Source organism: Lagenorhynchus albirostris, chromosome 14 (assembly GCF_949774975.1).
Source record: "Lagenorhynchus albirostris chromosome 14, mLagAlb1.1, whole genome shotgun sequence".
Taxonomy (NCBI): Eukaryota; Metazoa; Chordata; class Mammalia; order Artiodactyla; family Delphinidae; genus Lagenorhynchus; species Lagenorhynchus albirostris.
The window spans coordinates 54637939-54654859 of record NC_083108.1 but is presented as its reverse complement, the minus strand read 5'-3'; the positions used below and the strand labels follow the sequence as shown (position 1 = coordinate 54654859).

The following is a 16921-nucleotide window of genomic DNA, read 5'->3' as shown; positions in this document are numbered from 1 at the left end:
GCCTGCGAGCCACAACTACTGAAGCCCATGCACCTAGAGCCCGTGCTCCGCAACAAGAGAAGACACTGCAATGAGAAGCCCATGCACCCCAACAAAGAGTAGCCCCTGCTCAACGCAACTTGAGAGAAGCCCGCGTGCAGCAACGAAGACCCAATTCAGCCATAAATAAATAAATTTATTAAAAAATAAAATAAAAAAAATTTTTTAGAAGAGGCTGCTGAAGACTTAAAACCTGAAGTATGAAGACTTAAATATGGGGGGTGGGGATTAAAGCTGAGTCATGCATGTGTAGGCAAGAAAGACTTTCCCTCTACTCTCCCAGGTTCAATAGCTGGGTCTATGAAATAAACTAACAACACAGACTAACAGGAGAAAAAGTATACAAATGCACTAACTTTCTTTTTTTTTAACGTTTTTACTGGAGTATAATTGCTTTACAATGGTGTGTTAGTTTCTGCTTTATAACAAAGTGAATCAGTTATACATATACATATGTCCCCATATCTCTTCCCCCTTGTGTCTCCCTCCCTCCCACCCTCCCTATCCCACCTCTCTAGGTGGTCACAACGCACTGAGCTGATCTCCCTGTGCTATGCGGCTGCTTCCCACTAGCTGTCTATTTTACGTTTGGTAGTGTATATATGTCCATGCCACTCTCTCACTTCTTCCCAGCGTACCCTTCCCCCTCCCCATATCCTCCAGTCCATTCTCTAGTACATCTGTGTCTTTATTCCTGTCTTGCCCCTAGGCTCTTCATGACCTTTTTTTTTTAGATTCCATGTATATGTGTTAGCATACAGTATTTTTCCCTTTCTGACTTACTTCACTCTGTGTGACAGACTCTAGGTCCATCCACCTCACCACAAATAACTCAATTTTGTTTCTTTTCATGGCTGAGTAATATTCCATTGTATACATGTGCCACATCTTCTTTATCCATTCATCTGTTGATGGACACTTAGGTCGCTTCCATGTCCTGGCTATTGTAAACAGAGCACAAATGCACTAACTTTTAATGTTATATCCATGGGGGCATCACAGGGGGAAAAAAAGTGAATACCCAAAAGAGATGTGAGATTTGAGCATTTATATACCATACTGTCTTAATAGGGGAAGTGGAAGGGGGATGTAGGCCACTTCAAGGAGAGTGAATGATTTTTAGGAAAGATGGATGGGGCCTTGGAAGGGTAGATGGGAGACAGGATGGTTGTGACAGAGCTTGTCTGGCTGTGGTGGGGACTTCTAGTGTCCTCTTCTATGTTAAGAGTCAGTCTTCCCTGGGTGATGAAACTCCCAGGAAGGGATGGATGAGAGTTGAGTTCCTTTGGGAGGATCTGTATGTCGGGGAAGTCAGAGAAAACCTTTCCCTGCATTTGCATTTTTAGCTCGAAGTTAGCCTTACACCAATGAGACATATTTTAGGGTGGCATATTCTGCCACCCTTCACATTCAATAAACAGTTCTTAATTGTTGGGAAAGTCAAAGATGAATATGGCATGACATTTGCCATTAGGACTTGGAGCAAGAATTTAGGGCTCCGATAAGGGGAGAAACATTAGCTTCAGAGTAGAATGAAGAGCCAGAGGCAGGGGTGTGTGTGACATTTTTGAAGCATGGTGATTTTAGATCTGTTTAGCCTGCACAAGGTGAAGGTTTAGGTAAGTGACGAGAGAGTGCGTCTTTTCCAACCTGGCTCCACATCAGCTCCAAGGGGAACTTTACTGACTCACCTGCTTTCCAGGTGCTTCCTGGACATCTGGGTTGAAAACAAATGACCAAGTAAAATCACCAATAGAACTTGATGCACAACTAGGGTTGAGAACTATTGGAACAGATCAGATATTAGGAACTGGATTATGGACGCTCTGAGTTTTAGAGAAGACAGTGAGCAGTGGATTGCTGTGGACCAGGCATGATGGAGGGGGATCCCTGTCCGAGTGGCTAAGCAGGGATGACAAGGAAGAAACGAGACACAGAGATACACTGATAGTCATAGAGGCGTGGACAGAAGGGAGAGAGTAGGCAAACAGAAGTCCTCTGCATCGTAAAGTCTTGAGAACATGCTGATGTTCACTGCCCCACCCAGAGTACCCAGTATCTTGACTCACAGCATGAGAATGGAGTAGGTATTTGTTGAATAAATGACTGAATCAAGTAAATACATGGGGGAAAAAACCCAGGAAAACTGAGGGGTTGTGGAATATGGTATCACCAAAACCTAACTCAGAAGAACGAACGTTTAGAGGAAAAACCTGAATCCAATTTTAGACTTAGTAGGTTTAAGTAAACAGACATGATGATACAGGTTCAAATGTTTGACAAGCCAGTGTACAAAAGGAAGCCATCAGGCTCCTAAGTTTCTGTAAGTTTCCATCACTCCCTCCTGTTTCGTTTGTATTTGACTAGGGAACTAAAATATGCATAATGTTTCTAACAGGCAAAATCTACCCTGGGATCCACTGAGTGCCACTAGAGGGTCTGGTATCTGCTGTAGAGAAATCCTGATTGAATGACAAAGACACTAAGAACAGTAAGTCACGATGGAGGAGCAAGGTGGGAAGAATGGAGCCCGTGAACCGCAGATATTCCAAAGTAGGGAAGGATTAAGGTTGTAGGGAATGTCTGTCTATATTTCAAAGCCACCTGCCAGCTTCCCACTATGTCTCCGCAATCCAGCACACCCCACCCAACAACAAGCACGTGCGCGCACGCACGCACACCCAATTGCTTGAGCAGTTAGAGACCCAAAGAGTCTGTTGAGCAGACTCTTGACTTTTTTGGAACCATAATACAGAAAGAAATGCCTGAGGCAAAAGATGAATGCACCGTCAGAAATCACGGCCACCTTCCATTTATGCAAGCTCAACGCTAACGTTTTAACTTTAAAAATATGCCCCATTATTTCCAGCTTGATCTCTTAGTGATTTTATGTAGGTTATTTTGATGAAAGCTGAAAATCTTTCCCACGCTGGTTGTCCTATACTGTGTAGCCAAAATTAATAGACCAGAAACACCTTCCTTTTAGTGACTCACTCTTTTTCCTTTTCTGACTCATATGGTTTACCTTTTTTTGTTTCTTTCACAGTAGGGATCAGTGAGTATTCTGGTAATCTAATTGATCTATATTTCAGGGCTAACAACAGAACATTAACATTGGCTGAGGGCAGGACTTGGAGAATATTCACGTTACCTTCTGTGAAGAACAGGCTAACGAGGCTAGAAGGGAAAAAGGGGTTACTGAGGAGGAGGGAAGTCCTCCTAGCTTTTCACTATTAACCTACCTGCTCCATCCATGATACCCAGGAAACAAGACAAAAAGATTCAAAAAATATTAATACCATAGAGAGGAAAATAGAGTTTCAATTACCTCAAGTCCATTGATCCTTCTTTAATGATGAAAGAAACAGCATCTGAAACAGAGAACACATAAGTGGCTCAGAAATAGAAAGCTGCCTCTCTCTCCAAAGTCGATGTGACAAATCTTGCTTAAGGCAGACAAGTCTACTTATTTGAACCATACCACTCGAGCCATATATAAGAATTCTTTAATTATGATATGACCTTAAGTTAAATACCCTGGAATTTCTGTGGATTCCTCAAAATTCATCCAGAATATTCAATGCTCTTAAGCTCTTAAATCATCCGCCGGGACTCCAATCAGGCTGTCAGTTCTTTGAACTTCTCCACCTTTAGACCCTGTTACCCAGTCCTTGCTGGACTTCCTTCCCAGAGCCTGAGGCTGTGCCAGTAAGGGCACCCACACCGAACACAGACGCACCCACGCGGAACACGGACGCACCCACGCGGAACACGGACGCACCCACACACCCTTTAACCGTGAACAAATGAAGATGAAAGCATTGATGAAACTGGAAGAGCTGATGACCCATTCCAGTGTCTGCTGGCTGGTCCCTGTCCTCCTGTTGGGAATTTTGTCTGTATCTCTGACATCCCTCTCTCCAACCTCTTTGCCTCTCTTCTTCTCTCCTCTATTAAAACAGCAACAGATTTGCTACCATCAGTTTGTCTTTGATAGAAACACATTCACACAAAATGTCATGTCTTTCAAACGTTCACATTGGATGCCTGTTTGTGTCAATATCTGTAAAATGAAAATTTTTTTTTAAGTTGAAAGAGTTTCTAAGCTGAACATTAAGCAGGGATAACTTAAATGCCCTGAAGATAAATCTGCTTCCAATCTTAACCTGCCTGAACAAGAAGAAAATGTACCCCCTAAGAAATTAGATCCTTTGGCTACTTTCTTCTTTCTTTTTTTTTTCTATCTCTTAAGAGTCATTGTCAAGACCCATATATATGCTGTCTACAAGAGACCCACTTCCGACCTAGAGACACATACAGACTGAAAGTAAGGGGATGGAAAAAGATATTCCATGCAAATGGAAACCAAAAGAAAGCTGGAGTAGCAATTCTCATATCAGACAAAATAGACTTGAAAATAAAGACTGTTAGAAGAGACAAAGAAGGACACCACATAATGATCAAGGGATCGATCCAAGAAGATATAACAATTGTAAATATTTATGCACCCAACATAGGAGCACCTCAATACATAAGGCAAATACTAACAGCCATAAAAGGGGAAATCGACAGTCACACATTCATAGTAGGGGACTTTAACACCCCACTTTTACCAAAGGACAGATCATCCAAAATGAAAATCAATAAGGAAACACAAGCTTTAAATGATACATTAAACAAGATGGACTTAATTGATATTTATAGGACATTCCATCCAAAAACAACAGAATACACATTTTCCTCAAGTGCTCATGGAACATTCTCCAGGATAGATCATATCTTGGGTCACAAATCAAGCCTTGGTAAATTTAAGAAAACTGAAATTGTATCAAGTATCTTTTCCGACCACAACGCTGTGAGACTAGATATCAATTACAGGAAAAGATCTGTAAAAAATACAAACACATGGAGGCTAAACAATACACTACTTAATAATGAAATGATCACTGAAGAAATCAAAGAGGAAATTTAAAAATATCTAGAAACAAATGACAATGTAGACATGACGACCCAAAACCTATAGGATGCAGCAAAAGCAGTTCTAAGAGGGAAGTTTATAGCAATACAATCCTACCTTAAGAAACAGGAAACATCTCAAATAAACAACCTAACCTTGCACCTAAAGCCATTGGAGAAAGAAGAACAAAAACACCCCACAGTTAGCAGAAGGAAAGAAATCATAAAAATCAGATCAGATATAAATGAAAAAGAAATGAAGGAAACGATAGCAAAGATCAATAAAACTAAAAGCTGGTTCTTTGAGAAGATAAACAAAATTGATAAACTGTTAGCCAGACTCATCAAGAAAAAAAGGGAGAAGACTGAAATCAATAGAATTAGAAACTAAAAAGGAGAAGTAACAACTGACACTGCAGAAATACAAAAGCTCATGAGAGATTACTACAAGCAACTCTATGCCAATAAAATGGACAACCTGGAAGAACTGGACAAAGAGAAAATCAATCACAAGCACTGAAATTGAAACTGTGATTAAAAATCTTCCAACAAACAAAAGCCCAGGACCAGATGGCTTCAGAGGCAAATTCCATCCAACATTTAGAAAAGAGCTAACACCTATCTTTCTCAAACTCTTCCAAAGTACAGCAGAGGGAGGAACACTTCCAAACTCATTCTACAAGGCCACCATCACCTTGATACCAAAATCAGACAAGGATGTCACAAAGAAAGAAAACTACAGGCCAATATCACTGATGAACACAGACGCAAAAATCCTCAACAAAACACTAGCAAAGAGAATCCAACAGCACATTAACAGGATCATACACCATGATCAAGTGGGGTTTATTCCAGGAAGGTAAGGATTCTTCAGTATATGCAAATCAATCAACATGATACACCATATTAACAAATAGAAGGAGAAAAAACATATGATCATCTCAATAGATGCAGAGAAAGCTTTCGACAAAATTCAACACCCATTTATGATAAAAACCCTGCAGAAAGAAGGCATAGAGGGAACTTTCCTCAACATAATAAAGGCCATATATGACAAACCCACAGCCAACCTCATCCTCAATGGTGAAAAACTGAAAGCATTTCCACTAAGATCAGGAACAAGACAAGGTTGCCCACTCTCACCACTCTTATTCAACATAGTTTTGGAAGTTTTAGCCACAGCAATCAGAGGAGAAAAGGAAATAAAAGGAATCCAAATTGGCAAAGAAGAAGTAAAGCTGTCACTGTTTGCAGATGACATGATACTATACAAAGAGAATCCTAAAGATGCTACCAGAAAACTACTAGAGCTAATCAATGAATTTGGTAAAGTAGCAGGATACAAAATTAATGCACAGAAATCTCTGGCATTCCTATACACTAATGATGAAGAATCTGAAAGTGAAATCAAGAAAACACTCAAATATACCACTGCAACAAAAAGAATAAAATATCTAGGAATAAACCTACCTAAGGAGACAAAAGACCTGTATGCAGAAAATTACAAGACACTGATGAAAGAAATTAAAGATGATACCAATAGATGGAGAGATGTATCATGTTCTTGGATTGGAAGAATCAACATTTTGAAAATGACTCTACTACCCAAAGCAATCTACAGATTCAATGCAATCCCTATCAAACTACCACTGGCATTTTTCACAGAACTAGAACAAAAAAATTCACAATTTGTATGGAAACACAAAAGACCCCGAATAGCCAAAGCAAACTTGAGAAAGAAAAACGGAGCTGGAGAAATCAGGCTCCCTGACTTCAGACTATACTACAAAGCTACAGTAATCAAGACAGTATGGTACTGGCACAAAAACAGATCAGTGGAACAGGATAGAAAGTCCAGAGGTAAACCCACGCACATATTGGTCACCTTATCTTTGATAAAGGAGGCAGGAAGGTACAGTGGAGAAAGGACAGCCTCTTCAATAAGTGGTGCTGGGAAAACTGGACAGCTACATGTAAAAGTATGAGATCAGATCACTCCCCAACACCATACACAAAAATAGCTCAAAATGGATTAAAGACCTAAATGTAAGTCCAGACACTATAAAACTCTTAGAGGAAAACATAGGCAGAACACTCTATGACATAAATCACAGCAAGATCCTTTTTGACCCACCTCCTAGAGAAATGGAAAGAAAAACAAAAATAAACAAATGGAACCTAATGAAATGTAAAAGCTTTTGCACAGCAAAGGAAACCATAAACAAGACCAAAAGACAACCCTCAGAATGGGAGAAAACATTTGCAAATGAAGCTACTGACAAAGGATTAATCTCCAAAATTTATAAGCAGCTCATGCAGCTCAATATCAAAAAAACAGACAACCCAATCCAAAAATGGGCAGAAGACCTAAATAGACATTTCTCCAAAGGAGATATACAGACTGCCAACAAACACATGAAAGAATGCTCAACATCATTAATCATTAGAGAAATACAAATCAAAACTACAATGAGATATCATCTCACACCACTCAGAATGGCCATCATTAAAAAATCTATAAACAATAAATGCTGGAGAGGGTGTGGAGAAAAGGGAACACTCTTGCACTGCTGGTGGGAATGTGAAGTGGTACAGCCACTGTGGAGAACAGTATGGAGGCTCCTTAAAAAACTAAAAATAGAACTACCATATGACCCAGCAATCCCACTACTGGGCATATCACCTGAGAAAACCATAATTCAAAAAGAGTCATGTACCAAAATGTTCATTGCAGCTCTGTTTACAATAGCCCGGACATGGAAACAACCTAAGTGTCCATCATCGGATGAATAGATAAAGAAGATTGGGCACATATATACAAAGGACTATTACTCAGCCATAAAAAGAAACGAAATTGAGCTATTTGTAATGAGGTGGGTAGATCTAGAGACTGTCATACAAAGTGAAGTAAGTCAGAAAGGGAAAGACAAATACCGTATGCTAACACATATATATGGAATTTAAGGGGAAAAAATGTCATGAAGAACCTAGGGGTAAGACAGGAGTAAAGACACAGACCTAACTAGAGAATGGACTTGAGGATATGGGGAGGGGGAAGGGTGAGCTGTGACAAAGCGAGAGAGAGGCATGGACATATATACACTACCAAATGTAAGGTAGATAGCTAGTGGGAAGCAGCCGCATAGCACAGGGAGATCAGCTCGGTGCTTTGTGACCGCCTGGAGGGGTGGGATAGGGAGGGTGGGAGGGAGGGAGACGTAAGAGGGAAGAGATATGAGAACATATGTATATGTATAACTGATTCACTTTGTTATAAAGCAGAAACTAACACACCATTGTAAAGCAATTATACTCCAATAAAGATGTAAAAAAAAAAAAAAAAAAAGAGTCATTGTCTTCCCATTTCTCTGCCCAAGGCGTCTGGACCCAGAGCTAATTCTTAGGGCATCCTCTCTCTCTCTCCACCACCCAGGGTAGAGACTCCAAACACAACCCTAACAGATGCCTAATAGAATCCCTTGGGAAAGTTTTTGTCCAACTACTGAATGCTTCCAGTGTATTTCCTCATCTTTCTATCTTCCCACTGGGGTCAAACTTCTCTAAGCCTCATCCTCTACCACCCTCATTAAGAATCAGTGCTCCCACCAAAGGAAACCATAAACTAAATGAAAACACAACCTACAGAATGGGAGAAAATATTTGTAAATGATGCAACCAACAAGGGCTTAATCTCCAAAATACACAAACAGCTCCTACAATTCAACAACAAAGAAAGCAAACAATCCAATAGAGAAATGGGCAGAAGACCTAAACGGACATTTCTCCAAAGAGGAAATACAGATGGCCAATAGGCACATGAAAAGATGCTCAACACTGCTAATTATTAGAGAAGTGCAAATCAAAATTAGAACGAGGTATCACCTCAGGCCAGCTAGAATGGCCATCATTAAAAAGTCCGGGCAGTGGCAGCAGATCCCAGCACGTGATGGGAGTCGGTGCCTCTGGACCTGGCCCTGGTCCTGAGGCGTTGGGGGATGGGCATCCTGGAATGGCCTTCATGGAGAAGCCACCGGCCAGCAAGGTCCTGCTGGACAGCACGGTGCTGCTGACAGCAGCCATGGAGGCGAGCCAGAGCCAGAGCCTGCCGTCCCACATGGAATATATCATTTGGGTACAAAGAGGAATTTCTGTAGAAAATAGCCAACAGATTGTTAGGAGATACAGTGACTTCGATTTGCCGAACAACAGATTGCAGGCCTAAGTCTACCTCTTCCTCCCAAAAAACGGATTGGTAACATGGATCGTGAATTCATAGCTGAGAGGCAGAAAGGTCTTCAGAACTATCTCAACATTATCACCACAAATCATATCTTGTCTAATTGTGAGCGGGGTAAGACGTCTTTAGATCCAAACAACTATTCTGCAAACTATACTGAGATTGCCTTACAACAGGTTTCCACGTTCTTCCAATCAGAACCAAAGTGGGAGGTGGTGGAACCACTGAAATACACAGGTTGGAGGAAAAGGAAGAAGTATTTCTTGATGAAGAGTAAAAATCAGCCAGAGAAGTGGCTAGTGTTAAGCTGGGCTGACCTTGGTCCTGACTAGTATCTGTCAGATAAAGATTTTCAGTGTCTAGTCAAACTTTGCCATCCTGTTTGCACCCTTACATCTATCATGTTACCTTTGCCACGGCTAACAAATCCTCAGCATTGCTAATTAGAATGTTTAATGAAAAAGGAACTTTGAAGGACTTGATCCACCAAAAGACCCATTCCTAAGGGACTACTGCAACCCTAAGAAGATTCAAGGCCTTGAACTCCAGCAAATCAAAACATATGGGCGACAAATATTAGAGGTACTAAGGTTTCTCCATGACAAGGGATCCCTTATGGGCATCTTCATGCTTCCAACGTGATGCTGGAAGGGGACACTTGCTGGCTGCTGGACCTTGAGAATTCCCTGTTGGGCCTTCCTTCTTTCTACCAATCTTATTTCTCACAATTCGGGAAAACCAGTACGTTGGAGAGTGTGGACGTCCACTGCTTTGGCCACTTGCTGTATGAGATGACGACCGCCAGACTCGGTGCCTGTAGACTCCTGCTCTCCTGCACTGTCTATGGCTGTGGTGGCCATGTTGGAGTCTACGCTGTCTTGCGAAGCCTGTCAAGGTGGCAGGTCCACCCTTTCCTGGCTCTTACAGATGCCATTAGTCAGCGATGTTCTGCTACCTACCTCGGAAAAGCCACGGGTTAAGATCCCCACAAAGTTAAAAGAGGCATTGAGCATTGCCGAAGAACGTATAGAAAAGAGGCTAATTGACGAACAGAAACAGGTCCACCAGCATCAAAGACTGATGAGAGCTCAGCCTCACCGTGGATCTGAAGAAGCAAGAAAACAGAGGGAGATTATAGCTTGAAGGAAGTCAAAACGATCTGCTGTTGAAAATAGTGAAGAGCCTTCAGCAAAATACAGCAACTCCAGTAATTCAGCAGGATCTGGGGCCAGCTCGCCTCTCACATCCCCATCATCACCGACTCCACCCTCCACGGCAGGGATGCCCGCGTTACCTCCCCCTCTACCTCCAGCAGCTCCCTTGCCTCCTGAGAGCACAGAGGCACCCACACAGCTTCTACCCCAGGCTGTGAATGGCGTGAGCCAAGGGGCCTCACTCAGCTCCATCCAGAACTTCCGAAGAGGAACTTTGAGGAAAACCGAAACCTGTGATCATAGCGCTCCCAGGATCGGCTAAAGCTTTGTGTGTACACCTGGAGGGAAAAGTTCTTTTTTTTCCCCTCCACCTCCAACCCCTAAAGTACCCTGTTTCTGGATGAATAATTGCTGAGCCAGGACAGCAACGTACGACTTTGCAGATGCTCACGTAAGGCTTTTCAAGAGGGAAATAGTCTTCAAGTAAAGTGAGGCTAGCATTGCTGCCTTAAGAAATAGTTTGCTCCTTTGTTACTGTTGAAAAGGAATCTTGTTCGTCATCTTTTGGTGGCAGCAGCATATTGGAATCAGTTATTTCCACCAACAGAAGGAAACGGACAAAAAACAAAAACAATGACAACATACAGTCACAGCGGTGAATGGCCTTCGTGTTGCAATCCCTCCTGTCCTGTCAGACAGCTCCTAGAAATGTTCCTCTCAGAGTTCATTTCTCTATTCTAAAGCATTTTCTGGTTATTTCTTAGATGACACCCATTCTTGCTACCTTAATTTCATCCTAGACACTGTAGCCCAAAGCACAGTTATGCCGCTGAGAGTCAGAGAAGCAACTGAGTTCTTCATTTTCCCCTCAAATAGAACGGGGAAAGTTCATAACAGTCTCTTAAGTTCAAACAGGAACTCCATTGTGGTTATAGAACTCAGGGCTAAAGGAACTACTCTAGACTCTTAGTTCACTTTAGTTAGTATGTATCGAACAGACAAATGGTAACATCAGAAAAAGCTCTTTAGAGAATCTTCTTAATCCTCAACAATTAAGTTTGGGGTTTGCCAGGGGAGGGTGTTATTATTACAACACAAGTACATTTGGCAAAATGAGTTCTGATTTTTGAAAGATTTATCCAAATATATCATCTTTTTAATGTTACTCATTTATTAGAAAGATCCTTTATCCTGTGATTGGCTTAAACCCTTAAATAAATTGCACTTTAAAGGATTATAAATAATCCATCTAAAAATTCAAGTTACGCACATCAGCGTTGGTTACTATGCAGAGAGAACGTCATTGTGTATAGTTTCATAGAATCTGTGATAAATGTTCAGCTGTATTTTTTATTAAAGTAAACCATGTCACAAAAAAAAAGTCTACAAATAACAAATGTGGAGAGAAGGGAACCCTCATACACTGTTGGTGAGAATGTAAGTTGGTGCAGCCACTGTGGAAAACAGTATGGAGGTTCCTCAGAAAACTAAAAATAGGGTTGCCACATGATCCAGCAATCCCACTCCTCGGCATATATCCAGACAAAACTATAATTCTAAAAGATGCATGCACCTCTGTGTTCATAGCAGCACTATTCACAATAGCCAAGACAGGGAAACAACCTAAATGTCCATTGACAGATGACTGGATAAAGAAGATGTGGCATATATACACAAAGGAATATTACTCAGCCATAAAAAATGAAATAATGCTATTTGCAGCAACATGGATGCAACTAGAGATTATTATACTAAGTGAAGTCAGTCAGAAAGACAAAGACAAATATATGATATCACTTATTTGTGGAATCTAAAATATGACACAAATGAACCTATCTATGAAACAGAAACAGAATCATAGACAATAGGGAACAGAGTTCTGGTTGCCAAGGGGGAGGGGGGTGGGAGAGGGAAGGATTGGGAGTTTGGGATTAGCAGATGCAAACTATTATATGTAAAATAGATAAACAATAAAGTCCTGCTGTACAGCACAGGGAACTAGATTCAGTATCCTGAGATAAACCATAATGGAAAAGAATATGAAAAAGAATATGTGTATATATATAAATGAGTCACTTTGCTGTACCGCAGAAATTAACACAACATTATAAATCAACTATACTTCAATTAAAAAAAAAAAGGAATCATTGCTAATACCTTGTTGGGGAAGGAAAGGAAGAAGAGGTGTTTCCTACTGTCCCAAGGCCCGGTGATCATGAAGGGACACTTCTGAAGAGCAACCGTGTTCTACTGGCCTGTGTCAGCATGCAGGACACTTGGGACCACAGTGGGATTCTTCCCGGACTGGAGAGGGGGACATTAGATAGGGTCCTGGCAGTGTGAAAAGACATCAACGGATTCCCCGAACTGTGGAGATTTCACTGCTGAAGACTCGAGTGTTAACATGCGCGGCTGATGACGCGACCAGGATGATGAAACAGCGTAGCGCGTCAGAAAAACCGTTACCGTAGACGTAGGCATAGAGATGCTTGCTAACCACGTAAAACAGACGCCTCCAAACTTTCAGTCTTTTTAACAGTCATCTGGAAAATGGCAGCAAGATGGCATCATTTGTGAACTCCCCAAGTCACCCCATGCAAACAGAGCAACTAGGAGAGCAAACGCGAAACCTCACAGGCCACATCTACAGTCAAGTGGTGGGAAAACATATCCCTGTGTAGCCCCAGTATATGTGTGGGCTGGAATCAATGACTGGTGACGTTAAGATATGAGTGTTACAGGAAACAGAAAGAAGGAGGCAAAAGGGCCTCCTGTGGCCCCAGGAGTCTGTAGAGTCTTGTTGGCTCCAGTCTGTGGGTGAACACAGAGCACCACTGTGGGTGGTGCTGGAGCAGCCTGGGCCCCATGGGCCCTCAACAGAGACCCGTAACAGACGTAACCAACGTCCCCTCTGAGACAAAGCCCCACAATGAGGAGGGAATGCTGGGGATGGAATCCGTATTGAGCAGGAAAGAGACAATAGGGGCAAAGGAGACACGAGAAAGAGAAGATCCAGATAAAAGTTGGGGGGGGGGGAAGCGTAGATACCAGACACTGTAAGGCTGTCATTGTGAACGCTTCCCAAAACGGATGCGGGATGCTAGAGCTGCGAAGCCAGGAAGCTCTCCTGATCCCACCTTCCCTCCTAAGAGTAAAGGAAACTCATGCCACTTAAACATTAGTACAAAAAACAATTGCAGTCAAAGCCATAAGGGAAAATGGACTGTGAAACACAATAATGTCCCTACAGACATGAAACGCATGCTGGCAAGACAGGCCGACCAAAAAGTGAGAATCTAATAATTTACGTCAAGCTAAATAAAAGGGAAATAAATGATAGGAGCCTGGAAAGAACAGCATAACCCAGAATTTTTTTAAAAGATGCTAATTAGAGAAAACACAGACTTGAAAAGCAAGTCTATAAAATTTGGGAAAACGTTAGAGAGGAAAGAAAAATTCACTTTAAAATCTCAAGACTAAATAAGAACAACCAAAGCAGTGAATGAACACCACAGAAACTGCTTTAAGAAAAACAGAATGGGAAAGAATAACTTTTAAATAAAAAGATAAAATATATTTACGTACTTATATACATACTTATATAGACAACAGGAAAGGAGATCTAGTATCATAGAAGTACCTACAAAAGAGAATCCGTGTAATGAAAGAGAACATATATTGTCAATTATAATTCAAGAATATTTTTCTGAAATTAAAAAAAGACTTGCACTACATATTGAAAGGACATACCTGGCAAAAGTGACCCAGAATGGCCCTGCACCTAAACACAGTCTAGTAAAACTATTGATCTTTAAATAAAAAGAAAACATTCTTTCTGGTGCCAAATTTAAAGGTTCCTATCCCTTATAAAGAAAGAAAATGAGACGGTCATCAGACTTGGCAGTAGCAGTGCTTTATGCCAGAGGACAACAGGGTAATGTTTAAGAAGCACAAGGAAAGGAAGCCTGAGCTAAGGAGTTTATATCCAGCTACACTGATCTTTAAATGTAACGGTCACAATTGCTTACGCCCACTTAAGAACCCAGAGTATAGTTCCTATGAGTCTTTCCTGGGAAATTTCCTGGAGGACAAGCTTCAGACAGCCAAAATGATGGAAGAGACATGAACAGTAGTAGTCGTAGTGAGCACTAAATACAGTATATTTGTTTGTACAAGTTAGAGTCCCTGTAGGTTCTAAGGGAGAGGGTGTAAGAGGAAATGGCCAAAGGATGGAGGGTAGATGAGAAAGAGGATGTGAGACGTAGAGGAAGCCCTCTGATTGTCTCACAGGTATCAATGGGGAGGAAAAAGGTATTCGTTGAAAGTAGATTCTGGGGAATGGGAAACAGGGAGAAGAAGGGGTCACTAGCTAATGTCAATTTCCTTCATAGTAGGATGTTAGGAGGAAGTAGTAAAAGGGGGATTAAAGGTATCATACACAGATATTAGTAAGTTCATACATCATATTAGCTCATGTCAAAATATTAAGAAAAAGGCCTCAGAACAAAGAAACACAAACCTTTCTAAATACAAAAAGATATGCAAAAGGGAGAGAGCAAGCAAACATTGTAGACCAGTACTTCTCAAACTATTGGTCAGGAAGGACCAGTAGTTTTTTTTGTTCGTTTGCCTTTTGTTTTCCCCCCAAACAATGGCAAACCGCTATTTTTGTAAAATACACAGTCACATGCTTGGACTTTACGGCAGATTGCCTAAACAGTTCTAAATGTGTTCTTTTGCTTTCTGTACATATACCATGGCTTAGTAACAAACAGTTCATGGATCAGACTGATAAAGACCATCCAGTGAAAGGATAGGAATGTAAAGCAATAAGATTAGGGGTGCGTGTATATATTATATCTATGGAAATATACATAACATTAATGTGACAAAACTGATGCCTGTTAAATTAATTAAACAAGGAGGCCATTAGACTCATGCCCTGATGCCACAGAACCCTGTGTAAGCAAACCAAAACGTAAGCCTTAAATGCTTCCAGGTTACAAAATTGAGACCTAAGGGCAACCCATCACAAAGACCCAACTGGGCTTTAAGCTGCAGCTGATCAGTAATTTCCTCACTTTGCTTCCACCTTTTCTCTGTAACTTTCTCCCCAGGCTTGCATCAGTGGAGCCATTAGAAAGTTCCAGTTTGGCACTGTCCTTTTGAATCAATTTTTGCTCAGATCTTAAATTTTTTAAGATCTTTTAACATGTCAAACATCTAGCTCCTATGAATAAATGTAAAAGGGCTTAATTCACCAATTTCTTAGAAAGGATTTTCAGATTACTTAACAAAGCAAAATCCAACACTCCAGGTTAATATATTGATATATTATTTATGTATATTTTATATATGTATACTTTTCTCCACTTGGAATAATACATGTAATTTTTTCAGATGAAGGAAAGTCTGAAAATTATGCTAACACTTGTCTAATAAAGAGGAAGGGGATAAAAATATGTATGATATAGGTGCATATGTAAAATTAATAGTTATAAGTAAACATTAACCTTAATGAAAGGATAAATCAGAGCATTTAAAAATAAAATAGTAACCAAAAGGCAGAGGTAGGAAATAGGACAGAGGGGAAGAGGGGATAAGAATAAAAACTAGATTTGTTTTCTAAATTTGACTTTAGAGTCATATAAAAATTTACATAATTATAAAATTAAGTTTAACATAAAGCAATCTCTAAACATCAAAATGTGACAGCAGGTGGCATAACAGCACCAGGAGGACGCTTCCAAGTGTCTTTGAAACAGAGATTTGACTCTTGTCCTGAGTGGAATGTTACCATAAGGACAAAAACAACTACAGAGAAGCTTACACTGATATTTTCATCATTTTCTTGGTGGTATCTTAATACTTATTCTGAGACCATGTGTGTGTATTATGGATAAAAGCAAATGGGTAATTATACTCGTATCATTGAAAACCTGAATATGTGACGTAAGGAAAGTACACGGCAAAAACTAAAATCCTCTACTACTAAGTTTGAATAAGAAGTATTTTATGATACACATTATTTTACTAAACTAAATAATTCCTAGCTTTGTCCTCTGAAAAGACTTAGAAACAAGTGCTCGATCTCACACACCGAGATCATGGTCTCCACATACCATTTTCTACTAAAAGGAATCAAGTGCTCCTTGAAGAAACAACTGATTACAGATCTGTGGCAGGAAATATATACGATGATATCAGAATATCAGAGGCAGCCTTGATGATATCAGAATGCTGATATTAAGTTAAAGCAGCTCCCAGCAGCCAAAGGTGAGAAAAGTTAAACAATAATAAACACAGTAACTGCAGTAAGTTGAAACACATCAAGTGTGCTAAACTTCGTGTATTCCTAATGCTACTATGAAAATAAAATACTACTGACCATCCTTGAAAATGCAGGGAAACCAAAATCATTACTTTACAAACTAGCACATAAAGAGTAGAGATCAGGGAGGATGGAGGAGGGATGAAACGGGAGTTTGGGGCTAGCAGATGCAAACTAGTGTATAGGATGGGTAGACAACAAGGT

The 16921-nt window shown here is 40.5% G+C and overlaps 1 pseudogene; it reads left to right on the top strand.

The window, feature by feature from the left end:
* Positions 1 to 9004: 9004 nt before the first annotated feature.
* On the top strand, positions 9005 to 10708 carry LOC132503868 (PX domain-containing protein kinase-like protein; annotated as a pseudogene).
* Positions 10709 to 16921: the final 6213 nt, after the last annotated feature.